Source organism: Neltuma alba, unplaced genomic scaffold (genome assembly GCF_004799145.2).
Source record: "Neltuma alba isolate B1F8T4 unplaced genomic scaffold, ASM479914v2 tig00011330_pilon, whole genome shotgun sequence".
Lineage (NCBI taxonomy): Eukaryota > Viridiplantae > Streptophyta > Magnoliopsida > Fabales > Fabaceae > Neltuma > Neltuma alba.
The window spans coordinates 9368-21712 of NW_021636035.1; the positions used below are offsets into that span (position 1 = coordinate 9368).

The 12345-nt window shown below is 31.6% G+C and overlaps 1 pseudogene; it reads left to right on the plus strand.

Moving 5' to 3' along the window:
• The first annotated feature begins 302 nt into the window (after positions 1–302).
• On the plus strand, positions 303–4690 carry LOC114712044 (ABC transporter B family member 15-like; annotated as a pseudogene).
• Positions 4691–12345: the final 7655 nt, after the last annotated feature.

Consider the following 12345-nt stretch of genomic DNA (forward strand, 5'->3'; position numbering starts at 1 on the left):
CCTTATTATACTAGTCCAACATGCATGGACAACGTCGTATAAGTTCATAAGGATGTCAAAACTACAACCAATAAAAGCATTAAAATAATCACAAAGAATGATTTGTTCAAAATAATTAACTATGACTATTGCATCTGTTGTGACGGCAAGAAATAAAAGTGCACGACTTGCGTACAAATGCCGGCCAAAGCCAAGATTTGAGTGTACACTTGGTGGGGTCAGGCATAGAGGTACGAGAACAATGTTATCTATAATATAACACCTTGCCTTTGATAATCTAGCATGAAAGGAATTTTCTTCAGATGGGGAAAAAGGGCGGTTTTCTGCGTTATGCAGATAGGGTGGACAAGTTATTGCTATTGTTTGGGACATTGGGTTGCATTGGAGATGGCCTACAAACTTCTGTGACAATGCTCGTTCTTGGCAGTTTGATTGATGACTATGCAAATCATACGTCTGATTCTGAGAATGATGCCTTTAAGCATTCGGTGGACAAGGTATAAGAATGCAGTTACTGCTATTGTTTATACTTTCTAGTTTATCACCTTTGTTAAATTTCACTTCAGTCCAAGACATCTGACAAATTAATGTTCATGATCATTTTCTCATCAGTATGCTCTCAGGCTGCTCTTTATTGCCATTGGGGTGGGCTTATCTGCATTTGTTGGTAAGCAAATTTTGCTATTTCTATGTAGAAAATGATTTGCAAGACTGGAAACACAATGGCTAGAGGTCTTGTAATTTTTCTTGTGGATGGGTAGTGAATAGTTCTTTTATCATAAATATATGCAGAAGGAGTATGTTGGACAAGAACTGCAGAAAGACAAACATCTCGCATGAGAATTGAATATCTTAAATCAGTCCTTAGGCAAGAAGTGGGTTTCTTTGATAGCCAATCTGGCTCTTCCACCACTTTCCAAGTTATTGCCCCATATATATCTTCTGATGCTCAAACCCTTCAAGACACTTTGGCTGAAAAGGTCCTTGATAAAATGGCCTTCTTCTTCTTCTTCTTCTTCCAATTATTTATGTATGTTTTTTATTAGAGGATATGATAACAATTAACGTGTATGATTGTTTTTTCTTGTAGATACCCACTTGTTTGGTTCACTTTTCAGCAGTTTTTTCAAGCTTCATAGTAGCTGCAATTCTTTCCTGGAGATTAGCAGTATCTGCTTTTCCATTTTCAATTATGATGATCATGCCAGCAATCATATTTGGGAAGAAACTAAAAGAGATGGGAAGTCAGATGAAGGATGCTTATGGTGTTGCTGGTGGCATAGCAGAGCAAGCAATCTCTTCGATTCGCACAGTATATTCATATGTAGGAGAGAAACAAACACTAGAGAGGTTTTCCTTAGCTCTTGAAACAAGCCTGAAGGTTGGCATAAAGCTTGGTTCAACCAAAGGTGTGGTGATTGGGAGCTTTGGGTTGATTTATGCAACATGGGCATTCCAAACATGGGCTGGAAGCGTTTTGGTCTCTCAAAGAGGAGAAAGTGGTGGAAAAGTATTTGTTGCAGAAATATGTATCATCTGGGGAGGATTGTGAGTATCAATTCTAAATGCATTCTAAACCTTTTCTCTGTTATTATATATATGGGTTTGTGTGTGTGTGTGAGTGACTTATTCATACAACATTTGCAGGTCATTGATGAGTGCACTTCCAGGTCTTGCTTTTTTAGCAGAGGCAACAAGTGCAGCTACGCGAATTTACGAGATGATTGATCGAGTGCCAGCTATATACTCTGATAGAGAAAAAGGGAAGATTTTGAAGGATGTGAGAGGAGAGATCAGTTTCAAAGATGTTGACTTTAGCTACCCATCAAGGCCAGATACTCCAATTCTTAGAGGGCTCAATCTGAAATTTCAAGCAGGCAAAACAATAGGTCTTGTTGGAGGGAGTGGTTCTGGGAAATCTACAATAATCTCTCTGATTGAAAGATTCTATGATCCTGTAAATGGAAACATATTGCTTGATGGGCATGATATAAAGAAATTTCATGTCAAGTGGTTAAGATCCCAGATGGGACTGGTAAATCAAGAGCCAATTCTCTTTGCAACATCCATTAAAGATAACATCCTACTTGGAAATGAAGGAGCTTCAATGGAAGATGTTGAAAATGCAGCAAGGGCTGCCAATGCACATGATTTCATTGTCAAACTTGTCAACGGATATGAAACTCAAGTAAGCCATTAAGTTTGCATTATTTCCCCATTATTCTGTTGCATAAATATTTTGTTGAATTTGATGGCTTTTATAGATGCAACCTTTTTTTTTTTTTGTCTAGGTGGGGCAACTAGGAACCCAATTATCTGGAGGGCAAAGGCAAGGATTGCCATAGCAAGGGCTCTAATAAGAAACCCTAGAATCCTGCTACTTGATGAAGCTACCAGTGCTCTTGATTCACAGTCTGAGAAATTAGTAAAAGAAGCCTTGGATTTAGCTTCCCAAGGAAGAACCACAATCATTGTAGCTCATCGCCTTTCAACTATTCGTAAGGCTGACTTAATAGTAGTTCTTCAATCAGGAAAAGTCATTGAATCAGGTTCCCATGATGAGCTAATCCAAATGAACAATGGGCAAGGTGGAACATACAGCAAAATGCTCCAACTGCAGCAATCAGCCCTTGAAAACAAAGAGATTGAATCCATGCACTACACAAAACACAAGTCCACTAAACGTAGAGGTTCCAAGAACAGCACATTCAAGTTGGCAAAGTAGCCCAGCAATGCCATTTAGCCCTATATATTCTTTTAGCATTGTAGATTCTCCCCTTGTTCCCTCTTGGAGTGATGATGATTACTACAATAAGAAAAACTCCAAGAAATCTTCTAATTCAGATAAAAGCTTTTCCCAATGGCGTTTGATACAGATGAATGCACCCGAATGGAAGCAAGCTTTGCTTGGGTGTTTAGGAGCCATGGGATCTGGAATATGCCAACCAATATACTCCTATTGCCTAGGAATTGTTGCATCTGTTTACTTCATAAAAGACAAACCTCGCATCAAATCTGAGATCAGGTTGTACTCGGTCATCTTTTGCACCCTAGCCATTGTGAACATTATTTCAAATCTCTTTCAACATTACAATTTCGCTGTCATGGGAGAACGCTTGTTGAAAAGAGTAAGAGAAAACTTGCTGGCTAAAGTTTTAACCTTTGAGATTGGATGGTTTGATCATGAAGATAACACTAGTGCAGCAATTTGTGCAAGGCTAGCAAATGAAGCTAACTTGGTTCGATCCCTTGTTGCAGAACGAATGTCATTGTTGGTTCAAGTTTTCTTTACGGCATCTCTGGGTTTTATACTTGGCTTAGTTGTTTCATGGAGGGTGGCTATTGTGATGATTGCTATGCAGCCTTTGATCATTGGCTGCTTCTATTCAAAAAGTGTTTTGATGAAAAGTATGTCTGGCAAAGCTCAAAAGGCTCAGAAAGAGGGAAGTCAATTAGCAATGGAAGCTACCATCAACCACAGGACTATTACAGCATTCTCATCTGAGAGAAGGATACTGAATCTGTTTAAGATTGCCATGAAAGGCCCTCACAGGGAAAGCATTAAGCAATCATGGATTTCAGGTTCCATCATGTCAATCTCTCAGTTTTTGACAACTGCATCTATAACTATCACTTTCTGGTATGGAGGGAGGCTTTTGAATCAAGGATTGGTGGAATCAAAGAACCTTTTGCAGGTTTTTCTCATCTTGATGGGCACTGGAAGACAAATTGCGGAGACAGGAAGTATGACGTCTGATATAGCCAAAAGTGGGAGAGCCATTGGTTCAATTTTTGCCATCCTGCACAGGAAAAGTCAGATTGAACCTGAAGATGATCATACACATGATAGGTCTAAAAAAACAATCAAGGGCAACATCAAGTTGCAGAATGTGTTTTTTGCTTACCCAACAAGGCCTGACCAAATGATACTCAAGGGTCTAAGTCTTGAGATTGAATCTGAAAAAACAATAGCACTAGTGGGACAAAGTGGCTCAGGCAAATCCACCATCATTGGATTAATTGAAAGGTTTTATGACCCTGTGAAGGGATCAATCTTTATAGACAATTGCGACATCAAGGACTTCGATCTGCAAAAGTTGAGATCACAGATTGCCTTGGTGAGTCAGGAGCCCACTCTATTTGCAGGAACTATACGCGACAACATCATCTATGGGACAAAGGAAGCATCAGAGGTAGAAATAAGACGGGCAGCTAATCTTGCAAATGCTCATGAGTTCATAAGGTAGAACACAGTACACACATTTATGGTCTGATTGCTTTGAGTTTTAACAAAACTAACATCTCTTTCTGCATAATGCAGTTCTATGAAAGATGGATATGATACGTATTGTGGAAAAGAGGAGTGCAACTATCAGGAGGCCAAAGGCAAAGGATAGCCATAGCCAGAGCAATACTGAAGAACCCATCAATCTTGTTGTTAGATGAAGCAACCAGTGCTCTTGATAGTTTATCAGAGAATCTGGTGCAGGAGGCACTAGAGAAGATTATGGTTAAAAGAACATGCGTAGTTATAGCCCATAGATTGTCCACAATACAGAGTGTAGATTCCATAGCTGTGATTAAGAATGGAAAGTTAGAAGAATTAGGATCACACTCTGAGTTATTATCCGTAGGACGAAATGGAGCATACTACTCTATGGTTAAGTTGCAGCAGGCTCACTCTGCATAATGGAAGCGATTAAGCGAATTAGATGATATACATACAAATGGAGTCATGTTACTTGTTTTCATATTTAACTTTTATAGGCATCATCTGTATTGGCCTTTTTTTTTTTTTTTTTTATCTAATAGGTACCAAGGTAGTTTTGTAATAAAATCAAGGCTCATGAGTTTTTTTTTTTGCCCAAAAATAAGGTTTATCAGTTTTGACAACGAGAATGAATCTTGTGATAGTTTTAATTTTATACCTAGCCCAGGATTTTTTTGTTTTTTTTAACCTTCCGCAACTTTGTTTCAAACTATTACAAAAGGCTAGCCTATTTACCTAGATCCAAACTTAATGTTGTCCATTCTTGAATTTTATGGGGCAAGCTAATGGATTAATGGTGTTCATGATGACACTAAATATACTAGGTAAGATTGATATATTATTTTTTTCCCCTTACTTAAGCTTCAAATATTATTTAAGAAATTATAATGCTTTAAGATATTTTTTTAAAAATTTTATTTCATAAAACTAGAAAGTTAATAATGTCGAAGTGAGTATTAATTTTGTTTTGAAAAAGTCAGCTAATCCATTTAAGAAGCTCTTTCGATTAGTTTAAAATGTTTTTGATCAAAAAAATGTCTTTGCATTTTTTTAAAACCTATCTCCTTTGACGTTTTCATATAACGCCAAATTACATTTATACAGTTAGTTTAACAGACAACTTGTCCACTAAGATAGGTTTTGATTTACATTTACCAATTACCACTCTTTCATGATTTGTGTTTGTAACTGATAAAATCCATTCAAAATCATAAAACAACATTGAAAAGATGTTAATTCAATTCTTGCTTCTTTAAGGAAAATAAATATTGTTATCACTGGGGGCCAGTTGGATGCTTTGTCCGTTTTAATAGTTTTTTTTTTTTGTACAATGTCCGTTTAATAGTTGCCCAATTGATGAGTATTTTCCACGTGGCCGTATCTAAGTGAGCCGGCCCAAATCATGCAGTTGATGAAATCAAATTAAGGGTGTGTTTTGGGTGACACCCCAAACCATGGTTTGGGTCCCCAAACCATTTTGGAGTGTCAATCACCCAAACCCCCCTCTAAAAACCAAAACCATGGTTTGGGTCAAAACCATGGTTTTGACTCCAAAACCATGGTTTTGGAAAAAGTAAAATTTTTTTGCTTTTGGAGGAAAAAGGGAGAGTGTGAGAGCCTATATGATATGTATCTTGTTATTTTTTTTATAAATATTTTTGATAAACATATTTAATCTATATTTTATAAATATATATACACTTAATTATTTATAATTATATTATCTTATGTATTATTAATTATGTTGGTAAAAAATATATTATTAACAATTTTATTCCTTCAAATTAAAATATATCATAAAATCTATTTTTTCTGTAATATCATATTAACTTATGTCTTTTTTTTTAGTAATTTGTATATATAAAAAGTGTTTCTGATACAACTATCCAAACACTCTCACTCTCAGAATCACTTTTTTACAAAATATTATTCACAGAATCTATTCTCCCCAGAATCTATTCTCCAGAATCACTTTTCCAAACCACGGTTTGGTTTCATCCAAACACACCCTAAAGCTCTCTTTGGCAACCAACAATTTATTGATTGAGATAATAAACGGTTTTATACTCATAAAGAGAGAACATAAATTTAAATTTTAAAAAGTACACTTTTAAGAGCATTTTAACCTAATGTTTTTGGCTCAATAGAGATTAGTCTCAAGTGGTGCCACTGAAATAACTAATTGCTAACAAACTTCGAGGTTTTGGTTGGGGTGATTTATTTCTAACTTAAACGTTGAAGGACCAACAGCAAAAAAAAAAAAAGTTTTAACTTGTCCAAGTAATGTTAAGAAGGAAAAATTACTTTAAAAAAGATCTTATTTAATGCTAATATATCTTAAAGAATTTAATATTTACAAGTTTGACTTGTAAATAGTGCAACTAATTTGCAAGTATGAGGCCATTCTCAAAAGGGTGTGTCCTTCCAATTAGGTTTTAGGTTTACAATCTCTTCTTTTCAAAGTTCTGAATAAACATATTGATGAAAGCTTATTGTCTGATATAGTTAGAGTAGGAGTTGGCTGATTTTATTATTTGCCGGTTTAACTAATTGTTCTGTTCTCAAATATTATCGGATAAGTTTTATTATAGATATAGTTAAAGAACTTATAAATATAAAAGTTTAATCTGCAAATAGTATTAAATTCTTTCAGACTTATCAACATTAAATGAAATTAAAAAGATTAGATGTATTTAATTTGACCTACATGGAATTTTTCTTTTAAAAAACTAGCCAACAAAAACACAATGTCAATCCAACATAAAATAATAAACAAAAATGGGAATTATAATATAATACTACCTCTGATCCTTAATATAAGACCCTATTTGATTTTTATTTTGATCCTAAATATAAAATCCTAATTCACTTTGTTTTCTCATATTTATACATTTTTTTTCTAAGGTAGTCCTTCTAATGATTGTAGTTCTAGCTAATATAGTTGATTAGTAAGAATATTTTAGGAAAGACAACATCTATTTATTACAAATAACAAATTTAATTTTTTTTAATCTCCTCAAATTAGTCAACTGAGTTTTTAATTAGGACCAGGGGTAGTAATAATTATTATGAATAAGTGAAAACAGAAGAGAGAATCTTTTGGAGCGCAATTTTCCTTGGGCTGATGTGTCGTCTACCTCAGTATTGCAAGTGGCTCTTCCTTAATTATTTACAAATCCATCCCTTACCTGAAAATATGCCTTCTTTGCCAATTCATAAATAATTTTATAATTACCTTAAATAATTTCACGTGTCTCTCAAAGTCAATTCTAGAATTACTTTATATATTGTTTCTTATCATAATATATAGGTATTTATATATAAAACATGATATCAAATCTGGGAGCGTATCCAATGAGAGCATCCAATTTTGAAAAGCCAACTTTAATATTCATTCGGGAGTTAAATAAGGTGGTCACAGTCAAAGATGAGTTCTGTCGGTGTAATTTTTAGTTGTTACTAAAAATGTTTACAAAGTTTGACTTTGGATAAAATAATCCATTGATTTTTTCCCAATAAAGCAAAGCCACGTTTTCTTACCCAATTTTATCTTCTTCCGTTTAACGAGAAGTAGCAGTTAGTGCGAGCCAATTTGCGAGTTGCAGATTATACAAGGCAGGCTGAAAAAGGAGTGCTTCTAGGTTGATTGGCATTAAGTCAACCCGAACTTATTTAAGGATGCGTTTGGTACAAAAGATTTGGAGAAAGGGAGGGGGATTTTACTCTCTTTTTCTTTGTTTGGCCACCCAAAATTCGTAGAAGAGAAGGGAAATTTACATAAGGTTTTCCTCTCCCTCCAAAATTGGAAAATTTGAAAGAAAAATGTATGTTTTTATCTTGTTTTGACCAAAATATTCATGGCTTTTTGTAATATTCTCATCCTATCCTTTTGGCTTTCTTCTTTGTCTCATCTCACTCAATATTAAGCAAAAATTGTCAACTAATAATGCTATAAAACCTGCTTCTTTCAATGATAGAGTTGTGTGCGCATGTGCATAAATATATATATATATATATATAAAGTTTAGTTTTTTATTGTGTATATATATTATGATTATAATATTTATAATTAGTATGGTATGTATATTGTAAGCATGATTATAACCTATAAATGATACTTTTATATAATAAATGTAATTTATTATTATATTGATAAAATTATCCATATAAAAATATCTTTTCTCCCTTCCCCTTCTAAACCAAACCAAGTAATACTACCTCCAGTCCTAATTATAAAAGCCAGTTGACTAATTTGAGGAAATTAAAAAAGTAAGTTGAGTTAGTTATTTATCATAAATGGGTGTTATCTTTCCTAAAATATCCTTACTAATCAAGTGTATCGACTAGAACTATTATTATTAGAAGGGCTATTTAAAAAAAAGAAAATATAAATATGAGAGACAAAGTTATTTGAGGTCTTATATTTAGGATCAAAATAAAAGTCAAACAGGTCTTATATTAAAGACAGGAGGTAGTATTAAAATTCATCACTTTCTCTCTATTTGGATCAATTCAAATGAGGTAATGTTAAAATCTCTCCCATCCCTTCACCTACCATTACCTCTATTAAAATTTCTCCTTTCTCCTTCCTTCTATTAAGCCAAATAGATCCTCAAGCGTCATCTTAAAAAAATTAATTTGGCTTTTAATTTTTTTTAAAAAAATTAAATTATAAGTTTTGATAGACAAAATTTAAATTATTTTTAGCTTACGACAGGTCCTGGACATGCGAATTGACAAGTTGAGCCCACTGTCTGCTTTTAGCCGTCTTCTATAAAATTCAAATAATGAAATTACGTAAATAAATAATAGATTAAATCGATTAAAATAATAAATAGGTAAAAATAAAATTTATTTAACAAACACTTTTATTTATGAGAAGAGGATTAATAAGGGAGAATAAATAAATACAATAACTAATGCAGTGAAATTAAACAATAATTAACCCAGACAGAATTAAAAAATGACACTAAAAAAATTAAATAGAAAGCGCTTATTCCCCACCGTGGAATTTATATACGTAAAGACACACGCACACAATCCATCTGTCCCATACATACTTTTAGGATAGGATTGGTCCCTTTTATAACTTAAACTTTGTATTATGAAAATTTTAACTTTTTTTAATTTAATATTCCTATTGTTTGCAAGTTTCTGCATCAAGTATCACGTTCATCGAGAATTATAATCAACTCTCTCTTGTCTCTTTTTTCTACCAATTTTTTATTATCTCTTTTTTTTTTTACTCATTCTTTCATAAATAAAAATGTATTTTAAAAAAATATATTTTGTAAAATGATAAGTTTGGGTTTATGATTAACAAACAATTTTTTTCTTAATACATAATATTTGAATCAAAGGATTTATAAAGGGGGAATTACAACCAAATCCCACAGAAGAGAAATAATTACCGAAAGGTCCTAATAACAACTTCAACAGTCTATAATAACAAGTTTTATAGTGAAAATGACAATTTTTAAGACTTGTTTTTTAATTCTTTTTCTTGCTTGGGACCTCATTATAATTCTCCCATATTTATAAATGCTTTTTAATTTATATATTCATATAACTTATTATATATTAAAATACTTTTTCACATGTGTCGTTCATTTTCATTGCTTTTGTGTATCTTTCAACTTTTTTTTTTGGGTTACGTCGTTTTGCATGTTTACACTATGTCCAAACTTATCATTTCACAATTAGGATATGTTACTTGTAGATGAATTGTTGTTATTTTTAATTGATTCACATATTACGTATAAGGAAAAAAAATTTTATTCTTAAATCCAGACTTGTCATTTTACAATTAAAACTTGTTTTTGTAAATGAATTGTTATCATTTTTAATTAATTGTTATATTATTTTACGTTATATATCAGAAAAAAAATGTTGTTAACCTCAAATCAAGATTTATTATTTCACAATTAGAATTTCCAAATGAATTGTTATTGAAATCAAAGTAAATGAGTTAACTTTTATATATATATATATATATTTGCATTATAATATTAATAAAGTTTGCAAGCTTAGTGGTCACTTTTAATTTTAAGAACCGTCCGGTTGAGAATCAAATCCTACCAACTTCATTTTTCCTCCCTTTTTCAAAAAAAAAAAAATCCTCCTGCAGACGAGGAGCTCCAAACTTAAAAAAAAAAAATAAAAAGACATTTTCATAATTTTTCTTAAATTTTAAAATTTTAATTTGAGTTTATCTTCTTTTCTATTATTTGAATTTGGAATTTTCTCTATATTTTTACTCATTTATTTATACCAGTTTATTGGGATGAATAATTCCGTGAATTGGGAGAACGTGTCGGGACGCAATTGGCCAACACAGCGTATAAACCAAGAACGAGGAGACGAGTTGCTCACAAACTGCCAACTGGCACCACATACCCAAGTTTCACAAAACCACATACATAGTTAACCGTAAACATACGCCTAGAATTTTATTTATAAATGACTTTTGATATGTTTTATAAAAATTAAAAAAATTTAAAACTATTATTTAAATTCTAATAACTTTTCAAATTTATTCCTATTTAATATACATTATATTTTATATAAATAAAATTAACATAATAATAAATAAAGGATAAAATTGTACATCTATGTAGAAAATTTCTTTCTATGTCTTATAAATAGAACCAAAAAATATCTTCACTTTTTCCCTTATCAATAAAATCAAAGGAATAATGATATACTCGTACTAATTGTGACTGAATTAGACTTAATTAATTCCCCTCCGATTTTAATATAAATTACATAAAACTAAAACCGGTGATATCAATTGATTTTACAATTGGGTTCAACTTGCCCATAAACAGGCATTTTTGGCTTACACTGCGTAGACTTAACCCACGGATTGACTCATATTATTACTTATATTTTCATGTATTCTCACATATCAAGGGATATATCAAATTGATAAAAAAATTTATTTTATTTTTATTAAAGTTTTTTCTCTACACAGTTACAAATCAATATTCTTGTATTTCTCCTTTTTACCATTCTCATTCTAATTAGAACTAAATAAAGGTAAAAATAAAATAAAAAATACTTCAAGTGATTTACATTTAGGACCAAAACTTTATACCACAAGTGATTTACACTTAAGAAGTGTTTGGATACCTCTAAAAACACTTTTTAATAGTGTTTTCATATAAGTTGAGATAAAACTTCTCTTAAATACTTACTTTGTATATCATATAATCACTTTTAGAATCATGATTTGCTTTCTACCTAAACACTTTCTTAGAGTAGGAGTGGTCCAACATAATTAAAATAAAATAATTTAATTTAATTAAAATGTAGACAAATATTTATATTTAACCATAAAAAGGATAATATTTAAATAAAACGAGTATTAATTCATAAAAAAAAAATATTTACATATATATATATATAAATCATCTATATACAATATAAAATATAAATCTAACATATTGTGTATTTTTTTCTCAACTCAAAATGATGTTATTTTTGGTTTATGAGAGGAAAATTATTCTATTCAATTCAATTGAAGCTTGATCAGACTGGTCAATGAATTAATTCATTGGTTTACTAATCTCAATCATCGATCCTCGTGCATACCCAAACCCAATTCCATATTTTCTTACAAAGTTGGTTTTTTTTGCCCTTTAAATATCTCATATGTTATAGAGAGCTTGAGAAATACATTATGCTATTATGAGTTACAAATAGTGTGGGGCTCTCTGATATTAAGTACTCCTTTTGGTTCTAAATATAAGATCTATTTGTAATATAATTTATATTATAAAATATGTCTTATATTTAGAATTGAAAAATTATTAAATACTAAGGAATGATATGGTACAACAATGTGTGATTGATTCACATAACATGGAGCTAGTTTCATCAATTCGTTTTGTTTAGCATAATGAGCCAGTTCCTTATGATTTGATGAGATTTAAATTTCTATTGAAAGACGTACTTATACTTAGTGCTTGATAGTGTTTTAAATTGGATTGTTGTCAACACGAGAATATTGTGCCTAGCAACAAACCTTAGGCAATCCAGACTAACATATGAAATATGTACAAAAATATGTGAAT